This window comes from Aythya fuligula, chromosome 3, assembly GCF_009819795.1.
Source record: "Aythya fuligula isolate bAytFul2 chromosome 3, bAytFul2.pri, whole genome shotgun sequence".
Classification (NCBI taxonomy): Eukaryota; Metazoa; Chordata; class Aves; order Anseriformes; family Anatidae; genus Aythya; species Aythya fuligula.
Window position 1 is genome coordinate 51,516,496 of NC_045561.1, and position 21,633 is coordinate 51,538,128.

At 40.0% G+C, this 21,633-nt stretch overlaps 1 protein-coding gene across 1 annotated transcript in view; it reads left to right on the forward strand.

Annotated features, from left to right (window-relative positions):
* Positions 1-21,633, forward strand: part of PLEKHG1 (pleckstrin homology and RhoGEF domain containing G1) — a 135,574-nt gene that overhangs the window by 56,028 nt on the left and 57,913 nt on the right. The window lies entirely within an intron of this gene.

Genomic DNA, 21,633 nt, shown 5'->3' on the forward strand with positions numbered 1-21,633 from the left:
TTTTGTCATTGTTTCCATTTCACTTTGTGCAAATAGGTAGTGCTTTTGTCTGTTCTGTAGCTAGCAATTGCACTGAAAGCATTTGAAGCTAATTTTCATACAGAGTCAACATTCTGTGGTTAGAAGGGCTTAATTAGTTCAGATACCTTTAGTGCTGGCGTACCTCCTTATCTTGAAAGCAGTATCCACTAACTAATCCTTTATTTGTGTTGAGCTTTGGAATTTCCCTTGAAATGCCTTTTTGCAACCTTGCAATATAAATGGGAAGTGAACAGACTGTCAGGTAAAAGTGAGGTTGGAGGTAATCAAGTTGTTAATGTATGTTAATAGAAGTTTCTTCTCACTGATGGCAGACTGGGTGCCTGTGATTAACCTCAGAAAGAATGCTAATGTTGTGCTTATTCCTGATGTGGTTTATTATCCTTTGCTGTACCATTAAAAAAAAAAAAAAAAAAAAAAAAGGAATCTTTTCTTGTATTTCTTGTATTTATGCATGTGAGGACTGAATTTGTTAACCAGATGTCCAGGACTATGTTTTCAGCGCTAAAAAGAAGCGAATTGTTAAACCACAATAGCTAATTTGTGATAGCAATCTCAGTGTGAAATCCTAGTGGGCAGGTAGATTTTTTTCCTCTAAAGCAAGCTGAGATCACAGCGTATTCTCCAATTCAGCTTGAACAAAACAGTAGTCTGTTTCTGTCTTACGATGATGGAACCAACTCAGCTTTACTCTCTACGCATAGAAAGGTATCATTTTGTTTTGTTTTTGGTAAATGCTTAGCCCCATTGTAAAATGTTCTTTCAGATTACAAGAATAAAGGTAATCCTAGAGAATCCTGATAGAGTTGGCTGAAAAAGAAAATCTGTAAAAACCATTATATTCTATTTCTCAGGTTTCTGGTTTTATAATAGTATATCATTGCACTTGAGAGTATCATGTCATAGGAAGAGAAAAGGAATGTGTCAAAAGTTACTGCTTTCTTCTCTTCGTATTGTGAGTTTTAAAGGTTGTGTTTTGGACCAGTGTAACTGAAGTACCCCTGACAAACTTTCCACTGTTCTGCTGAGGTCTAACTACTCAGGCTAAAAAAGAATCTTTGTCCTGGTCATTAGTTTAAAGAAAAGAAAGTTGGGAGCCGAAGTGCAAATGTGAGGTTTGCAGTAAAGTGGTGGAGAGAGTGAAGACCCTGGGAAGATGATGCCAGAGGCATCCGTGGAAGGTTCTGTGGATTTGGTATATGAAGTTGTGTGGTCATGATGTCTTACAAACTCTTGTCTCAGTGACCTGAACACACAGAAGTTCTCTCCCTCTCCTCCCTTCCCCTAGATTGCAGAGGTGGCATTTTCCTTTAAATTTTGTAGCATACCCCTTTCTCTGACCCCCATTACCATAGCTAGAAATTCAGTCATTCCCAGCACTATGCAAGGAAACTGGGAAAACCAGTGCCCCAGACCAAACCCTTATAACATGCATTAAGGATATTTTACAAGTGGTCATGTTATGGTGTAGGTTGTTTAGGGAAATTTATCCCTGATGCATGAGGCAATAAAAATGTACAAGTAGAAAGAAGAATAACCATGAAGTTTGTCTTATGGATAATAGTTGTCTTGACCAGTGGCAGAAGAAGCTCAAGAAAGTATTCATGCACACTTGAATGTGTGGGGAGAAAGAGATGATCTGATCCAGTCTGTTAGTTCAGCATATTTTAAATTATGGCATGTATTTGTGTGAGGAGAATTAGGATTAGTCAACTTTTCCTTAAGGTTCTTCGCTATCCTCATAATGTAGATCCTAGTAGTTGCAATCATTCCAAGGGTTAACTACACACAACACATCAGTCAGCTGTCAAGACCTTGGATGTTTTAACTGACTGTGATTGCCTAGGCTCTGACTGGCAGAAGAGTGCAAGTCAAATGCAGCTTTAAACCCAATAAAAGCAAGTGCAAGAATGTTTCTGCTGTGAGTTTAACACGTAATGGCAACACACAATGTGCCTGCTCAGAGGCATGTAACTCAGCATTCAGGATGGACTTGTTTAGATCAAAAGGGAAACTTCACCAAAAGACTTGCTCTGACCTTAAGAGGCCAACTGTTTTTTATTTTTTATTTTTGAATGTAATAGTTCTGAATTTAATGCTGATCCTGCTGGAAGACTTGAAAAAAAAAAAGAATGAACAAACTCCAGGGGAAAATCAGAAACATAGTAATTCTTGGTATCCAGTCTCTTGTGGAATGGAGTCAGAGGTCTTTGTTTTTTATCAGAAAAACGGTCATAACCTCATCAAGCATTCCCTCCCTTCCTCATCCCTCCCAGAAGGTACAGTACTCTTAATTAGTTTTGGCAGAGAAAAGCTGTGAGGAAGTCAGGGAATATGTTTTATTATATAGCATTATCAGTAGTCAGAATTAGTTCTTAACCTAAAATTTCAAAGATGTAGTTTATAAGGATATATCTACAGCAGTTTCTGTTCATTTCCACTCCTTTAACTTGTATAGTATAAACAGTGTGTGATTAACATGATCCATGAAAAATGCATAAATGCATGATTAACTAGAAGAAAAGTGATTATTATTATTTTTTTTTTTTAATAAATGCTTAAAGCTAAGTATTTGCCTGTTTCTCTACAAAATCAGCAAGCTTCTCTGTACATTAGCCTGATGAAATGGTGGCCATCCTGCTTCTCCATTTGCACCTGTGTGTTGTAGCTGCCCACTGGGGCTGTCGCATGACTAGAACGGTCTTGTCCTCGGTATGGATATCAGTGCTACCTTTAATACACTGGTTTCTGGTCTTTCAATTTGTTTGGGGGAATTCCAAATTGCAATTTTACTTTTTGCTGCAACATTACTCTGTAAAACTATCTACTTAAAACAAAACAAACAAACAAAAAACCACCGTGGATAATACTATCCACAACAAATCTGGGATATAACTGTGGTCTAGGCAAGTATAGTGTCTGTGCTGTGTAGTTGTAAAGGAAGGATTTTAACTTAAAAAATAAATACCAGTATTGTTAGTGAAGTAATGAGTTAATGGACATGCAACTTCTAAGTAGATGCGTGTAGGATATGTTTGATATTTGTGAGGAACTGTGCTGAAGAAGAAGGGTGCAATTGCTCTGACCTTCATTCTTTGCTTTCAGGAACAAAGCTAAGCATCTGTGATAAAGATAAAAGCGGCCATTGCTGTTTGAATTGGGGGCTGTTATCGATATTTGAACACAGTGGCCAAATCAAAGGTTGTTAAAAATAGGTGAAACTCAGATCTGGGTCGGGCCTAATGGTTACCTGACAGAGGTAGTTTCTTTTTTGATACACACAGCTGAAATTCAAAGCCTCTCTCCTCCAAAATTTTCAGGCATATTAGAAAGGGTCCTGACATACCTCAAATAACTCCTTTTTGGACAAGTGTGATATCAAATCCCCAAATAATTGGGTGCAGATCACAAAACGAACAAATGTGCTCCTGGTCTCCCAGGAAGGAACTGAGAACACAAACTACATATTTATTTGTGAAATTGGGCTCAAGAAGATATGGCCCTGTGCTTAGTGCTGCCTGAGGGAGAGAGCTGAAAAATGATTAAATTAGTTTTCTGTGTGTCTGTACAGTGACTATGAATTTTAGCACTAGGTCAAGTTCATTTTCCTTTGTTTTTTTTAATCAAAATCAGATGTAGAACTGAGAAGTTAAAATAAAATAAGTTTCTGTGATGGTAGCAAGAAACAAGCTGCCTCATTTGTTCCTTCCCCTTTGCCATCACACCTCCTTTCCCCATTATCCAACCCTTAAACCTTAAATTATTTGTTTGATAATTTGATTTTGATAATTTGAAGTTGTGGAACTGTTCCCACTGGTGCAGACCTGCCAGCACTAATTAAATTTCAGGTTTGGTCAATTATTTCTTTTTAAAACTGAGCTTTTTAAAGCATATCTGAAGATGTAATTACCGTTATCTCTCTAGGGACCCTGGCTCCCTTCATACTTTAATACCACTTCTTGGGAGTAAATTTATTTCATCTTTAATTCACACAGCTTTGAAGTTTAACAAGAGTTAGTGGAAAACCTGTGTTAATTAGTCTTTTGCCACTTACAATTTTCTTATTGCAAACTTTGGTCATAATGCATGAAAACAGGGATGTGTAATTTCCTTTGAACTTAAATAAGATGCTGCCTCTCAACCCTACCCACTAGTGTTTTATTTAGGTTTGTGTGGTGTATTTTAAGAAGTGCAAGGAAGTGCATAGTTGGTGATGTTCAGAACTGCTGAAGTTAGTTCACTGTCTTTTCTAGAGTCTTCTTTTAAATTTACTGTTTGGCATTCATGGAATGACATGACAACTGTTTGACAAACATTTATAGAGCAATAAAATGTGGCTGTCATTCATACATAGTGCCCTCCAATGCAGCTCCAATTTATCTTTTAATGCTAGGACAATTTCAGGTAACATTTTGACTCTTAATGAATACTTTATACAGGTATGTATTGTACTACCAATAATATAAGCCATAGTGAACATGATCAGTGCTAGCAGCCAGTATGAAGTGTTTTAAAGGATGTGTTAAATACATCACCTGATGTGCTATGCCCATTGAATATCTAATTTGTGCTTCTAGGACCTAAACTCTTGTACATTTTGTAGTTTTAATTCTATTTAATGGAAAATCAGTGTTGATTATTATTGTGCATACAGCAGATGTCAGTGGCTGGCTCCTTACAACACATGGGTCTCTATCTTTACCATTGGCTTATCAAATAGCATTATTTGTCTGTGAAACTAATACGTTGCAAAAAGCATGAGTTTGCCTTTGCTAGCAGTGAATTTTATCTACCTTCAGGATTTCTGCTCACCTTATTTTAAGTCTCCCTTGATTTCCTTCATTAGTTTATATGTCACATTAGTTACAGAGTTAATTCTTTGCTGCAGACCGAGGTTTATTATTTAAGTGTGGCTTCTATTCAAAAGGATGCTTTTGTTCAACATAGAGTCTGTTCTTCTAAGACTTTCTTGCTTGTGTAGTTGCACATTAGTAATGTTTTCTTTCTTTTGCTCTTGTTTCTTCTCTTTCTAAGGACTTGCAGACTTTCAGCTTTGGTTTTGGAAAAATAGTTCTTTTAAAATAATAAGCAAACCAGAAAACAACACCCTATAACTGTGTTGGAAAAAGTGAAAATGTAGCATTCATGCATGCTTTGGGGAAAGAAGTTAGGCTGGTATATTTTACTCTGTTTTTACTAGAGAGATGCGCGTGTATGTGGTTTCTGTGGCTTTGGTGCTACTTGGTAACTTCAGTGACTTTACTGTATCTTTAGAAGAGAGGTGTCGAATATGTAAATACGTGTGTGCATTGAAGAAGAGTTGTTTTCTCTTTCTTGTTGCTGTTCTTAAATTTTCATAGTTTGCTTAGTATCCAACTAAAACATTTGATCTTTTGCTGGAAAAAAAACTAATCACACTACTTTTCATCCTGTGGCACTTGACAAGATTATTTCAATGCAGGTTAGCGATGCTGTGTGTGCATGGGCAAGGGGGGCATGCTACTATTTTAAGAAAATCTTTTCTATCAGTCTGTCGTGCAGTCTGTAAAGGGAGCTTAAGTCTTAGCCATAGTGCAAATAATTTGCCAAGCAGCATTTCCCGGACAGCTTATGGAAAGAAATTCTGGAGGATTCCCAAATTTAAATAACCAAAAGATACTGCTTGGTATGTCTACGGCTTTCTGGAACTGGAGTGCAGAACTGGCCGTGGAATAAATCCTTGGCACCCTGAGTTGCCTCAGGAGGCTGCAGAGCAGCAGACATGGAAAAAGAATTTTCCCGAAAGTTAAAACCTTATTCCTCTTTGAGGCCTGCAGTGATGGCAGGTGTCCAGCTGTGGTATCAAAACTGCGGTTTTAAAATTGGAATTAGAGGGTGGCTCTTAGCCACTTGCTAATGTTGTGCTGAATGTCTCCAAGAGAGTTACCAGTTCCACTGCTTCACAAGTGCAGAAGTAATCCCGGGGGGGCTTGCTCTGCAGACATGTTTCTGGATAGCAGCACTCCTAGAATGTTTGAAAACAGTGGTAACTAATTAACTGCTGGAAATTGTATTTATTTGTTGGGCTAAGTGTGATACACAGTGTATATGGAGTTGTGCCTTCAGTGAAAATGAATCTGCATGTGCTGTAGGATGAGGTTTTGGGTAAGTGTTTCCTTCTCTTTTACCTTTTCCATCCTTCTTGCTTTTGCTTGCATCCTCTGAAAGGAAGGAACTGTTTGTAGTAGACCCTAAAAACAAAGCATCATTTATTAAAACAAACAAACAAACAAAAAAAAAAAAATCTGGTAATACAGTTTTGTAAAAAACTATGTGGCTTTTTTTGGGTTGTTATCTTTGTTATTGGCCAACTACGTAAGTGCAATACAGAAAGCACTTAATGACTGTTGAGTAATTTAAGATAGGAAGCATACTGTGGTACATCATTTAATTTCTAAGGTAATTTTAATTTCCAAGAACTAAATAGCAAGAAAAACAACTAATAGCAATGTCCTGTATTTTTATGCCAAAAGTCCTCTGTGGAGGGTTTTTCCTAAATTGGTCATTGAGTGCAGCACAGCTGCCACGATCGGTCTCTTTGGCCATTGCAGCTTGTTTGTCTGAGTGTGTGTACTTCTCAGTGATGTTACAAAATCCTTTAATTCACTACCTAAGTGGCAAGTATGAACTGCTATGGGGTTGTTTTGGTCATTATCATAATTGCATATTGTATGGGTTGGCAGAGCTGTACAAGAATTAAAGCAATGTTACAACGTTAACTATATTACTGCTGGGCATTTCATTTGCCATTTCTCTTGAAATCTTGAAAGAAAAAGAGGAAGATAGAGACAAACTGCACACTGTGGTTGTTTCAGATGTGCTTTATGCTGAATTTTTACAGAAGCCTTAGAAGTGCAAAGTATGCTCAATTTTGTTTCAGTGTAATACCTTCTCATTTTAATGTTGTTGCATTGCTAGTGATTAATTTGTGTAAGTGTTTTGCACAGGGGCATGTGAGAGCATAAGTAGTCTTCTTTAGTCAAAGATCTGGCAGATCATGTTCTCAAGTACCATTCTAATTTCTTTTAGATTTGCTTTCTCTAGAAATTGCCATCTATAAGGCGGAAAAGGTTATTAATTTTTCTAAAAGCTCAGGAGCCTTTCCCCTTTAACTTGCAGGTTTTCAGGGAAATAGAATTGTAATGCTTTTATCCTCCTGTGATTCAAAATAAGTTACTTGTATGTGCTGGTGTCCATATAAGCACTCTACAGAAGATGAATTGCAGCGAGGTTGCACTTCTTGTTGTGGGAGAAAGTGGGAAGAAAGGAAGAAGATGCATTTAATACTGCTCAGAGGAACCAGCTCTAACAGGAGATAAATATTTCCAAACTTTACCTCTGAAGTCAGAGGTTTACTGCAAGTCAGTTTTGTTTGAATCAGCTAGTGGGAAGTGATGCCTAGCCAGAAATTAATGTGTTGTGTGTGCGTGCATCTGTGCATACGTGTTATTAGGTCTCACAGTTCTGCCTAAATCACTGTGACTGTGTGCCTGGAGCCAAGTATACACTTAAGTGTACTAGAGGATGTGGTCAGGAGTAGAGGGGGTGGAAGTGTGAGGTAGGTCTCTCTTCCATCAAATTCTTTTTTTTTTTTCATGGCTTTTAATAACCCACAACATCCCCCAGAGGTGCCCTGATAGGTAAGGGATCAGGCTTGTTGAACCTGGGACAGCTTGTGTAGCTCCAGAGTGCAGCTATCTTAATTCTCCCAAGCACTTCCAAACACTTTGGTGTAGTGACAGAGGGGACAGTCCTGTTCCTCTGGGAGCCTCTGGGCCATGTGCTCTTGCCTCATCCCTTCTTTTGGTGAGGGTGTTCGTGCAGTTACAGCTTGAGCAGAAGTCTGCTGCAGGTGAGCACTGAGCTGTGTGGCCCCAGGAGGATGGGTGCAGTTGGGAAATGAGGGGTTGGGGTTACGTGTTCAGGGTGAGAGGGAGAGAGGCAAACCCATGGGTGGGCTTAAAGTGGATTTACAGTAGCTGTGAGGCAGTATAGAGACCAAACTGACTTGAAAATTAAGAACCTAAATATATTTTTCTCACTGTCTATGATATATTAGCATTTAATCCTCTTGCAAAGGTTCTGACTAGCATGTAAAACAGATAAATATTTTGTTGTGGCCTATGTAAAAGAGTAGGAAAATACTTAGATTATTTAAAAACCTTTTAAAAACATACTACTTGTGCCTTTTAAAGTAGGGGCAGAAAAAAAAAGCAGATGGTAAATGCATTATATGATCATTTTCTTCATGGGTTAATCTCCTGAATGACAAGTAAATATTTGGGGAGGGATGCTACCTGTGTGTGATTGTTTTCATAATGTTTATAAATATACTTGAATCATGTTTGCTAGCAATGTCAGGGTACCTAGTGTATTTCTACAAGTGTGTCTGGGTTGAAGAATGGTCTAGATAGTACATGTCCAGTTATAATCTTTCATAGCTTTTCTAATTCATTTATTTTTAAACCCTGGTGCTTTCTACTGCACTGAATGCTTTCTGACCTTTGATTTCTCTTACTGGAGGATGGGGAGGTAAGAAGAAAAAGAGGGGTCTTAGCAAATGCTTTTTCCCCACTCTGACAGGAAAGGTAGCTTACCTTGTTAGTCTTACTTGGGTTTAAAGGGTGCATGTGGAGGGATGGGGAGAAGGGGAATACAGATTATATTGCATCCTGTCGTGGTTCCGCTCAAGTGGGCAGCCGAGCTCCACCACAGCCGCTCTCTCACTCCCCCTCCTCAAAGAGGAATGGGGAGAAAATATGTGAAAAGGGGCTCAAGGGTTGAGATAAGGATGAGAAAATCACACAATAATTATTGTAACGGGCAAAACAGACTCAGCATAAGAAGATAGTAAGATTTATTGCTCATTACTAACAAGCTAGAGAAGTGAGAAACAAAGGAAAGAAACCAAAAGCACCTTCTCCCCCCATCCACCCTCTTCCACCTCCTCCCCCCGAGCGGCGCAGGGGAACGGGGGAATGGGGGTTATGGTCAGTCTACAGCACTTCTTCTCTGCCGCTCCTTCTCGGTCACTCGTGACCCCTGTGCTGTGGGGTCCCACCCACGGGATGCAGTCTTTGATGAACTGATCCAACGTGGGCTTCCCACAGGCAGCAGCTCTTCCAGAACTGCTCCAGATATGGGTCCGTACCACGGGGTCCATCCCTCAGGAGAAAACTGTTCCAACCTGGCTCCCCCATGGGCAGCAGCTCCTGCCAGGTCACCTGCTCCTGCGTGGGCTCCTCTCCACGGGCTACAGGTCCGGCCCGGAATCTGCTCCGGCAGGGGTCTTCCACAGGCGGCAGCCTCTGTCAGTGCAGGGCCACCTGCTCCACCGTGGTCTCCTCCACGGGCTGCAGCGTGGAACCCTGCTCCACCGTGGTACTCCATGGGCTGCAGGGGGACATCCTGCTTCACCATGGTCCTCACCACAGGCCGCAGGGGACTTCTGCTCTGGCGCCTGGAGCACCTCTCCCCCTCCCTCTACACTGACCTTGGCGCCTGCAAGGCTGTTTCTCACTCCCGGCTGCTGTCTGGCGCAGCGTTTTTTTCCCTGTCTTAAATATGCTCTCACAGAGGTGCAAAACAACATCGCTTATTGGCTCAGATCTGGAAAACAATGGGGCCCTTCCCAAACATGGGGCAGCTTCTAGATCTTTCTCACAGAAACCACCCCTATGGCTCCCTGCTACCAAAACCTTGCCACGTAAACCCACTACACATCCTTCACACAAGGCAAATGTTAAAAGCAAAGCATCAAATATTTAGGAGTATTACAGATTTGATACAACCTGCATAATAAATACAAGGCTTAAAAATGTCTGTGGTCCTTGCTGAACAACCTTTGTTCCATTAAATGATTTATTTCTAATACTCTTTTAATAATGTTTACCTAAATTGAGTATTTAATATAAAACATTTTGTTTTGTGTTTAAAATTTATATGCTAAACTATATACCCATTAAGATTTTTTCATCCTACTTAGACATCATCCAGTTTTCAAAGATTGAAAAGTATTCTTTCATGCAGCTGCTCTACTTTTTGCTAGATTAATTTCATCCCTTCCTTTATTTCCATTTTAAATGGAAACACCAGATAATTGGTTAAACACCAGATAATTGGTTCAGTAATGCCTCTCTGTGATCTGGAGAGATGAGATTGTCAACTACAGTAACAGCTGTACAGCTGTATGTGTAATGTACAGCTGGAGAAAATCCATTTGTTCATTTCTTAACCTTTTGACACGTCTGTTTTTACAACCCTGCTTGTTTTTGATGGCAAGTTAAAATACGGAATAACCACTGCAGAAGGAAACATCTTCTGTTATGAACAGAGTGTAAACTGAGCGTAATGCAATGGGAGGGTAGCATCCTTACAGAATAGGCTCTTACACACATGTGAAAACCCCAAAGTAAAGGTCCTTCTCTTCTCTCACATGACTGCCTGTTGAATTTTGATTTGCAGTAGTAAAAGGTGAATTTTAAAAGTCTTATTCATGTATGCTAGACACACACCTGTAAACATTCACTTGAAATCAGTGATACTTTACTATAAAGGCAGGCTCAACCAAGTCAAGACTATCCTTCCTTCTGTTCATGGCAGCAAGCAAGGCAGGTCTCAGAAGTCAAGACAACTGATTTCCATGTGAAGATGCCAAAATGCCACTGTAATAAGCAGGCAAATTCAAAAGTTTAAAGTATTCACAGAGGAATCAGTTTAAAAGATCTATGTGCTGATGGCATACTGTCTTCAACCCTGAGCTCAAGGGAGTTCTAAATCACTGGTGCATGTAGGTGCTGAAGAAAGAAGTAGTTTATCCATCTTCCATCTAATGGTATTATATCCATCAAGCCTTTAGGCTTCAGCAGCTTAACGCCAATCCTGCTTTTATTGCACTTGGGAAGCATAATGTTATATGCTACTTGCCCTTTTCAGTATCTTCCCCGTAAAAGTGGAGGTTTGTAATAATGTGGTGTGACAACAGGTCAAGTTTTCATCCTCCTCCTATCTAGACAAAATAAACATGTATTATGCAGCAGAATGTGGTGTAGATATTTCTTGCCTATCAGGTAAATACATGTGTGAAATTGAAAGATTTTTTTTTTTTCTCTCTCCTGTCATAAAAATTATGAGTGTGTTGCAATGCCATAAAACACGGCACTGGTTAGATATCATCTAAATGTGTGCAAGATAGCTTTCAAGCTAAGTTTCAGAGAAGATAAGAATCTGTCTGCTGCAGCAGAAGTACCCAAATGGACATTAATCCTGTTCCTGACTCTGGGCTCACTAGTTACTAGCTGGCTGTGCTGGAGGAGAGCCAGTCTTGTGCTAGCTCTAGGGCACTGGCAGAAACTACAGTGTTACTTTTGGGCTGCTGTGATGGAGAAAGTTGAGCACTGCCTTGTATCTGAATTCATTTCTACGTCTAGACAGACTTTTGTGATATCAAAATGGTTCACAGCCTCTTCAGGGTTCTGCCTAATGAAGGTACATATAGTGGTGTTCCTAAAAAAACAACTGTGAAGAGCTATGGCAGATGGAAATTAGGGTGTGCATTGCGTTCTGTATGGAGTAACTATTTTTTAATTTTTTTTTTGTAGTCTGTTAAAATCAATGAGTTACGGTTTTCAGAAGCTAAATGTCTGGCTCAAGGACCTGTTCTCTAAAGCTACCGTTCTCCTTCAGCTTCCCCTTGCTTGAAGTCTTGAGTACTTAGCATTGACAAGGGACATGAAATGTGGAAACCCTCAGCAAAGGACTGTTTTATATTTGGCCCTAAATGCCTTGATGAGATGTAGAAGCTTAGGCAAGAGGACAGTCAAAGTTACCAGGGTAACTGCAATGCTAAGACTTTATTACGCGTAACCTCTGCCTTCGCTGTGCTGCTTTACTCATATTTCTTAAAATCCTATGAAATAGCTTCCATGCAATCAGCATCAGCTTTCCAGTCAAGAATACACATAACTAAGTAATGGTATCAGATAGCCTGGAGAAGTGCGGATGATAACATTTTTGTTCACTGTGGGTTATTGTTCATTTTTTATAACTTTTTGTCTAACCGAATTCACAAGGTGGACTCCAGAGTATTAGCTGAAGTAAGGCTTTACACTCCTGCATCAACTCATGTTCTGAGGATGGAAAAGAGTAAATCTCTCATATTAAGAGCTCATGACTTACATGTGTGGAGAAAATGTGCCAAATTCATTTATTTTTTATGGCAGGTTAGAATATAACTCCTTTCTCAGAAATGGTTTATTTAATTTTAAACTTTTAGGTATAAACAGTAATGGAATATCAACTGAACTTTTTAGGTGGCCTAGCACATGATTGATGCTTTAAATCCCAGTGACAAAGAACAGCTTGTTTCTTAAGTAAGTAAACTTAAAACTTGGGCTACTGATACCTAGTTAGTAAAGGGATGTAAAATTTTTTTTTAGTATTTGTGGGATGGCTTTTCCAGTTTCTTAATAAATGCAATAAATATTTCCTTAAAACTCACATGGGAAAATGGCTGCACACTTTGGAAATCTGAAAACCCTGATATGCAGCATGTATATCCCTTCAGTTCCACTTTGACACATCTGAAGATTTTCTAAAAATGAATCTAGTTCAGATGAGGATGTGGAGGTGCCTAATGAATTACCTTCATTTAAACTAACAGTATTGGAAGCTATCACTTCCAATGTCCTGTCATCTCTGTAACACGGGATAAATGGAGGGGTCAATGGGATCGATAAGGAAGGATTCCTAGCTACATCGCTATGTATAGAGTAATATTAGTCTCAAAGCTTAACTACCAGTATCAGTGATATGTTCTTAAGCTGTGTTAGTCTGAAAAGAGAAAAGTAAACGTAAGAGAAAGGAATGTCAATACTGGGGGAAAATGGTGGGCCCCAGTGTAACACACTCAGTGCATACTCCATAATTGTTTTCCTGTTTGCTAATGTTGATTATCAAGTCCTTTATCTTAAATATGCTTCTTGCCACCTCTGGATGTTAGAGACGAAGTGCTGACATGGTGGGACTTGAAGTTCAAAATATCCTTTTCAGGGTACAGAGAAGCTGATAACAAACAAAATCCCATGGTTCCTGCTGTAAGAGCTCTGGTAAATCCTAATGATAATTGTTTTGCTCACATCCCTAGATATGCTATGCTAGCATGCAATCAATAAAATAATAAAATCAATAAAACAGAAAACCACAACTCAATATCCTATAAATTGACAATGGTGACAGGTTAAGAGTATGTGGAGTGCCCAGGACGTCAAGGTGCTTCCATCCTCACACATTCCTGTCTGTGTGGTATTCTTCCAAGACAGAGTTATTGGCAGATGCAAAAATATTAACAACAAATTGTACAAATCCCAAGCTTCAAAAGTTTCTCCTAAGCATTTTCCTAACACAAGACCCTTTCTTCCCTAGGCATGAATAAATTATAAATAAAACATATATAGCGAAATAAGCATACATTTAATGTGGCTAAACTGGCTTAGTGTTTGCACACCCTTCTGGTGAGCAAGATGTCATACTTCAGGAACGCGGTTTGTGTCAATGTCTATCTTCAGTTCCTTAAAATGGATTTATGTTGTTGTTCGTTGAAGGGCACAGGGGGACATCGATGTTGAAACCCCTTCTTGGTACTTCCAGTGGTAGTGGGCTGTGCTTGTAAAGAGGTGCTTTTAGCAGCTGTGACTCCACTGTCTCTCTAACTCTGTCATTGAGATCTCCTAACAGTGGAGACCATCTTGGGAACTTCTCCTCCATCCATCAGCGTACATGTGAATGACACAGGGTAGCCATGGAGTTCTTCCAGTTTTTTGCGTTCCTTTTTTCTGAGCTGCAGTCAGCTACAACTACTGCCCTGTGAAAGGCAGCAGTATGACCGCAGTCAGTTTGATTCATTGTTTGGTGCTCAGGCCTTCAGCCTTTGACATTGTTTTCAAAGAATTTTGCTCTAATTTCATTGGAGGGGAATGTTTCCCCCAGATTGTTTTTCTAAGCTTTGGACTATTTTGCAATTAACTTGTAATTGGCAGGATTTGTGCATAGTTTAGAAGTTTAAAATGTTTCAAGTCCTTTAGTTTAGATTATAAAGAACATGTATTCATTGAAAAAATTGGAGTGGATTTTTTAATATCTTTTGGTGCTTTGTTAAGTGATGCTGATCAGTTGCAAAAGGGGTCTGGTTTACTCTCCTCATTCAAATTGTCCTGGGGAAGAATGTAACCATTTCTGCGGCATAATGGATAGTGAGATAAATGTTTTTGGATGCAGAAACAAGTATAACTGATATCATCTGTGGCTGTATATAGAAACTGATGTAAAAGAAGAAAAATGATGTGGAGGAGAGCCACCATCCCTTTTCACTAAATAAAGTTAATGAAGAAATTATTTGCAAGCCCTGATTCAGTACAAGTGTCTTACTAAAGAGTTATTTTTGATCATCTGTTACTGATTGAAGTTATACAAACTTCAGAAATCTTTTGCCAAAATCTTTGTTAATAATGCATTTTAATAGCTCCATAATTTCTGAATACCTGTAAAAGTGAGATGCTCCTTACTGAAACCCTTCCTCTGGGAGGAATACATTATAGGTCATGCAAAAGGGGGAGAGTAGGAGAAGGCCCAGCTACTGCTCTTTCAACCTGTGCCTCTTTGTAGTAAAATAATGGTAGTCAGGGTTTCCAAAGAGATGGGGATTTGAAAAGTGAGAATGCCAGCTAATAGCTGTGGTAACAGGCTGAACGTGGTGGAATAATAGCTGTGCAGTGGCCTTTCAGCCTTATGGTGAGCCCCAGCACTCAGTAGTGAATGTGCAGCTTTGTTTGACCATGGAAATCCAGGCAGGAGCGGGGAGACCCGCTTGCATCCTGCTCCGCTGGGAGAAGTGTGGAGCTCAGCCTCTTCACCCTCCCCGGCTGCCCTACCAGCCCTTTCGTGCTGAATGTGACAGAAGATAGCTCATCGAAGATTTACAGCTTGATGGTGACGTTTTTGTCTTGGAGGAAAATGAATGTTTTATTGGGTGAGGTTTTTTAAAAAAAAATAAACAGGGGCTATGAGTCAGAATGGCTCCTAAAGATGAGGCTGGGCACTGAATTACCTGGTAAGTTCCCATGTGTAAGGGCTATGGAGTTGAGAAACCCGTGATGGTATAAAAGGAAGAGCAACAAAACGAATTGTTTTCTTGCATGGCTTGTTCAGAAAACTCCGCAGTTACAACAATGCTGTAATATGTGCTCAAATGCTCTGCCTCCTGCCTTCAGTGTTTCTGGGTCATGGTATTTACCTTTCTGGCAAAGTTTCTCAAAGCCTGAGCTGTGAGTTTTGGTTTTGAGATTTTGATTTGGAGCCCAACTGAATATTTAAACAGAGGGATTTGCTACTTGTTTCTCACAGAAAATGAGCAAGTGGAAAACCCAAACAACAAGAAAGACAGTGGGATTAAATGTCCCTGTCTGGAAGAAAGATACAGTGTGAAGGAGAAACCTGAGAAAAACAACTCTGATTTGCTGCATTAAGAAGGTTTGAGTAGGAGTCTAAGTTTCTCCCTTCTCTCTATCTGACCTGAGAACTGAAAAGGCAAATCTGAACTGTGTACTGACCACTGCTGGCTGTTTGGGCCACACAGACGGTGTTAGATGTTGATTGGAGTTACCTGCAGTCTGAAAACTGGCCAGGTTAAAAGTGTGTTTGAGACTGTAAGAGAGAGGCAATGTGGCATTGACTATAAGTGTAAAAGTAAGGCAAGCAGAAGGGTAGTGGCAGGCAGTTATCTCATGTCTTCTCATGAATGTTTTCAATTTATCTTATCTTGCTATAAGACATGTAGTGGTACCCTTTTACAAATGAGATTTTATGCCTCTTTCCTGTTTGTCAGGTTTTGTTCCTCTGAGTAGGAAAAAAAAAAAAAAAAAAAAAAAAAGGCATAATAAATCAAATGGTCAGTACAAATTTGAACACCCCGTTTCACTGACTTTTCCTGTACAGTGATCAATGAAGATCAATTGAAATAGCTCTGAATGTTAGAGAATTCAAACTTTTAAGTCTAGTCCTTATTTTTCTGTAGGAATTAGTGAAGAAGGCATGTGGGCTGCTCTGTAATACATGTAGCTTTTAATAAACTGACTGCCTTTCTGGTTCAAATTAAGCATTACATTGTTTTATTAAGAAGAAAGTGCAGAGAAAGTCTTATGACTCAATGAGTCGGTCATTGTGAATTATGCACTAAATATTCACACTAGACAAGTCCAAGCCTCTAATCTGTTTGTTTCTTGCCCTGTGGCTTCGGAAGTGTGTGACTGTTGGCACTGCTAATCTTGGCTGCCGATGCGTCAGTGAATGCTGCAGGCATTAGCACCATCTGTACGTGGGTGCAGTGGCTGCACTGCAGTGGGACACTGACACTGCAGGGATCTCAGATCACCTCAATTCTTGCTTCGCTTCTTGCACACAGAAGTCCTAGGGAAAGAATTGCTTGTTTGAGAAAGGAATTTTGGTGTTAATGGCTTCTCTTCATGAAGTAGCAGCTAAAGAGTAGCAGGGAGCAGCACGCTGCAATATTGCCTTAAAGCATCACTGAAAGTATTGTTAAGCCACTTCATCAAAAGCTGGCTCTGCTAGAGTGGCTTTCACAGAGATACCTTATAGTTGAATGACAATATGGTAGGGGAGGACCAAAACAAGGTATACAACAGGTCTGGATGTAAAAGGATCATCGGTAGAAAACAAACAAGCAAAAAATGACTGTTGGGTGTGACTGCACTGTTACAGGTCTCTTGTATATGGCAGTAATGAGAGGTCGCGAGTTACTGCTGTGACCAGTTGGTTTGTTGTCATTTGGCAGTCTGAGTCTTCTGGACCTTATTGACATGAAAAACCATTCTTAGCTATGAAAGCAACAGAGTAGGAGGAACTGTGGTACACTACTGCTTTGAACTTGAACGCCTATTTGGGTTCTTTTTATTTATTTATTTTCATTTAAAGTGCTGCAAGATTTTAAAATACCATTACTGTATGTTGCAAAAATCCGTTCCAGTCATTTATCAAGTTGAAGACATTCCTATTGAATTAGGGTTTTCAAAGAGCTATTTGCTTACTGTTATAATACCACCTTAAAATTAAGACCTGTTGTTGCATTTTAATAGAGTGGGCAAAAGAAAATGACTGATTAATTGAAAGGGCAGAGCCAGCCTGTGGTGGACACTGTCCGTCAGTGTCTCTTAATTTCAGCATGGGCAGAGTGTAAGGATTTCTCTCCTCAAGAAATAAACATGAATGCTTCTTTCTGTAGCTTTTAGTTTTGTTGAAGAGAGGAAACCCAAAGGAAAGGTTTTATTTTACTGTAAATGCAAACATCTGTTAGCATGAGCCCAGTGTTTTTATTACAGTTCTGTTTCAAAATTCCAGTTGCTAAACTTCCTGAGGTGCAGAGGAGGTTCCAGTAAGTGTCTCCAATTCAAAAACAAATCGAAGAAATCCTTTTGCTGGATTTAAAGGAAAATACCAAGTCTTTAAAGTTTCTGAAATTCACTTTTATTTAGAATTAAGGAGATGAGCTATTTCAAAGATCTGGCTTTTACAAAATGTGTTTTTTTATTCATTTGTTTGCCTTTTTTAAAGACATTTTCAATCTAAATGTTTAGAAGTCAACAAAAAATTAGTGGCAGAAGTCAACAACAATCTGTTAAAATGAGTTTTAAAGAACTGGTCGTTTTTTGCTAGATATTGTAGTTATGAGTTTGTGTTAAATTGTAAGAGATTAGTAGTATCAAGATTCCTTTTCTGTGGTCACACAATTAAATTTTTGACTGTGACTATTAAAATAATCCCTAGATGCTGTCATTTCTTTTACTGCAACTGTGCATCCCTCTGTGAAGTTTATTTGCTTACTGCAAGGTATTTAACATTTTTCATCTTAAAAACTTCACAATGTTCTTGGTAAAGCAACCAGCATGTTGTGCTGTGTAGGGATGACTAGCCAAGAACCCCAGTGTGCTTGTGCTGCAGCAGGCTCTGAAGGTGAACTTCAGCTCGGTTAGATAAGTTGGAAACTGCCCTTAGCAGTAGCATTTGGCATGATGGGGCATTTGCTGGGAGCAGTAGACTGATCCAGGAAGAAGTATAAAACAGACCTGATGTCCAAACACTCTTACAGTGGTGTAGTGTATGATAGAGGCATAGTATTGTGGCAGCAGCAAGGCCTGATCCAGTGTGGTGCTGTGCAGAAAGAAGAGCACATGTGGATTTTCATTCTGGTTGTGGTGTGGACATCTGAATGTAAAAATGCTTTAAAATTCAGGCAGCAGCACATTGAACACTTACTGTTTAGTCTTCCATAAATACCAGTACGGACAGAGAAGAAAGCCTTGATTGCATTATCATCCATGGTAGAGATAAGAACTGTGTATTTATTCCTACATATGCGCTCATATCAACATGTCTTCACTGAGTTTTCATTTAATCTTACTTGCTGATTTACTTACATAAATGGGCCTTTTTTTTTCATCTCCTTGTGGACCTCCAAAGTTCACAAGGAGATGGAAAATAATCCTTTTAAAAGGCCTATAAATGGAGCACTGGATCCATATGCCCTGTTTGTGTTGCAGTACCTCAGCAGCACGTGGTGGACTGTTCCTTTTTCTAGGTGTCTCTGCAGCACTGTATACAGACCAAATATCTACTGCATTGCAGAGAGTTATTAATACATTACATTGCACTTTCAGTGAAGATGTTAGTTTGTCCTTAAGCCTGAATGTACCCTGTGGTTGAGTTATGGTGTTTTTTTTTTTCCTTTTTTTTTTTTTTTTCCCTGAGTTTTGCTGAGAATAACTTATTTCTTCAGTAAATCCTTAGCCAACTGGCAATTACAGAATAACATCATTCCTAACCTCTCTAAACTCCATGTAATGTTTAAGTTTAGAAACATCACGGCTTTATTCCAAAACAAAAACAGGTCACCTTTCTCAGCTCTTCATCCTTGATGCATTAATAATGCAGTCTATGGCACTCTGCGGGCAGCGAGAGGGAGGAGACAGGGCAGAGAAATGAGCAGGATGCCAGCTCCTGGAAGATACTGCAGATAAGCAGAAGCCAAATGCAAGAGATATGAAATGACAGAAAATAAGGAGAAGTGAGGCGAAAACATTGTTTTTCTGGCACATCTATGTACTCTTTTATTGGCAATGCACATTAAAAACAAAATGCTTTGAGTTGCTGGTATTCTGCACTGACAGATCTCAGTGCTACACATCTTTAAAGGGATGCATTGGGGGAATTCCTTGGGAAATCTTCACGTGTGGGGTAAACTTTTGCTGGCATAATGTGGGGATGGGAGCCAAGGCCAAATGTGGATGCATAGAGAGGAAAGAACAAAGCAGAACAGTGTAAGGACCTTGCACCTAGCCCACTGAGGCAAACGTGGGAAGCTCTCTATTGCTGGCTGCCTCTTGGTTGGCCCATTGCTGAGCTTGATTCGAGCCTTTGGAATTCAGGAGGTTTGTCATTGCTAAATGACAGAGCATTTTTGCTTTGCTGGTACTGCTTGTGTGTAACAGGGCAGTAGCTCACAGAAGTGACCAAGCAATGACCTGCATCTCATTGATGCTGTACAGATCTGCCCAAGGGTTATATGAAACCTCCTTCAGAAGTGCTAAAAGTTCCATGGGCAAGGCGGGCACCACGTGTGAGGGAAGCAGAGGTTCAGGGAAGTGAATTTTTGGCTTCTGACAAAAATGTGCGTGAATGTTGAAGTACAGCAAATGTTCGGTGTGTTTGCCACATTTGGGTTATTTGACCAAGGGTGCTGTGGTCTGCGTGCATGTGTGATGAGGACACTGGGGCTGGTGTTGGACTTCCTATGCCAGTGAACGTGTCCAGGATTTGCAGATACATGGTGACCTGTCTGAAGTATTACTCATGTCTTGCAAAAATTGGGAGTGTGCATGTATATCTTTTAATGTAAATATACATATGTTAGAAAAACCCTCAAAAACTACAGGAGAATATATTTGAGAGAGAGCATGTCTCAAAGATCCCTGGCGGCAGCGAGGCAGTGGGTTGTAAACAGCTGATCTTTAAGCCTGGGTAAATGGGACTTCACCCTGGCAGCCCGGATGTTGAGATCAAAGTGTTTCACGGCTCTGTGAACGGCCTCAAGGCCATCTTCACTTCCCTTTTCTACCCCCAGCTTCCTGCTGCAAGGGTGTTGTTCAATGAATACACTCTTCAGGAAAGCTCAAAGTGAAGTCGAGGCCATGTTGCATGTAAGGAGTGAGGGAGTGAATGTGAAGTGTGGTTTTAAAGATTAGAGTAGCTCTTTGTGGGTTCGGGTTGAGCATGCAGCTGGGAGAGCACACTTGGGAAGTGGTGTCAGCAGCTGGGAACTCTTCTGACTTCCTTTGCCTCCCAGCTCCAAGCTGGAAATGCCACCACCCCCTCCAAGGGCCAGAAGAGTTCCTGGGCAGAGGAGCCATCATCAGCTTTCCCACCTGTTAGCACTGGTGTGCGAGGAGTAGGACTGGGGCTGAATTGAATTGTCAAACTCTCGCCCCTGTCACGCACACAACAACTGCACCCAGCCCTGCTTTAAGATGCACAGGAATAGTTCATCTCTGGATCGATAGTTTCTTTGTTTTTCTAGGTAAGTTAGTGCTATCAATGTCCAGACAGGCATCATACGCTGTTGTTTTGTTGTTTTTTTTTCCTGGTTACCCAGCCCAGTGATTTGGGGAGTGACTTGGACCACAGGACGTGCAGGCACCAAGCAACCAAGCAAGGTTTTCTGATAAACCTTCTTTCTGTCTGTCTCATCTTTCTTGCTTGCATCCCTGTTCCTTTCTTATCCCTACACACACTTGTTTTCTTCCTTCTACACCCATTTTTCTCCTTTTCTCTATTTTTAACTTTTCCCTCCCATTTGTCCTCTCATTGTCCCCTTCCCTTCAAAAGTCCTTTCTCTTTTATTTTGCTTCATTGTGATTTAGCACGAAGCATTTGGTGGCTCAGCATTCACATTTTCTTCTGAAAGTCTCTCCTCTGTCCCTTTAAAAAACACTGAAGTTTTGCAAACACACTGTAAAAGCCTGTTCCTGTTTATGTAAAGGCAGAATAGGGTCCAGAACGATCCCTTTTAATTAGCGTTGCAGGTTCATGGGAGTTTCTAATATAAATACAGGAATTTCACAATGCCAGCAGGTTATTTATTTGCTTTGCATGCTTATCAATATTGTCGGCGAATCAAGGGGTCAAAGCGTAAGAAATGCCATGGAACCATGGGCTCTATTCGCTATTTTTACAGCTTTGTGCCCGGAAAAATGGAAGTTACTGGGTGTTGCTCAGTGAAGTGTGCGTTTCAAAGTTACCCACAGCGATGCCCATTGTCCTGTCCCTGAATCGAATGATGTAATGTTTCATTTAAGGCTCTTAGCGATGCTGAAGACTCTCGGTGCACTGGGAAAAAGGCAGTGAGAAAGTTGTGAATCAGGTTTCTGTAAAGCCTTTGTGTTTAGGGTTTTGATAGATAAAAGCTGACTCATGCAATATTTCTGGCGAAGG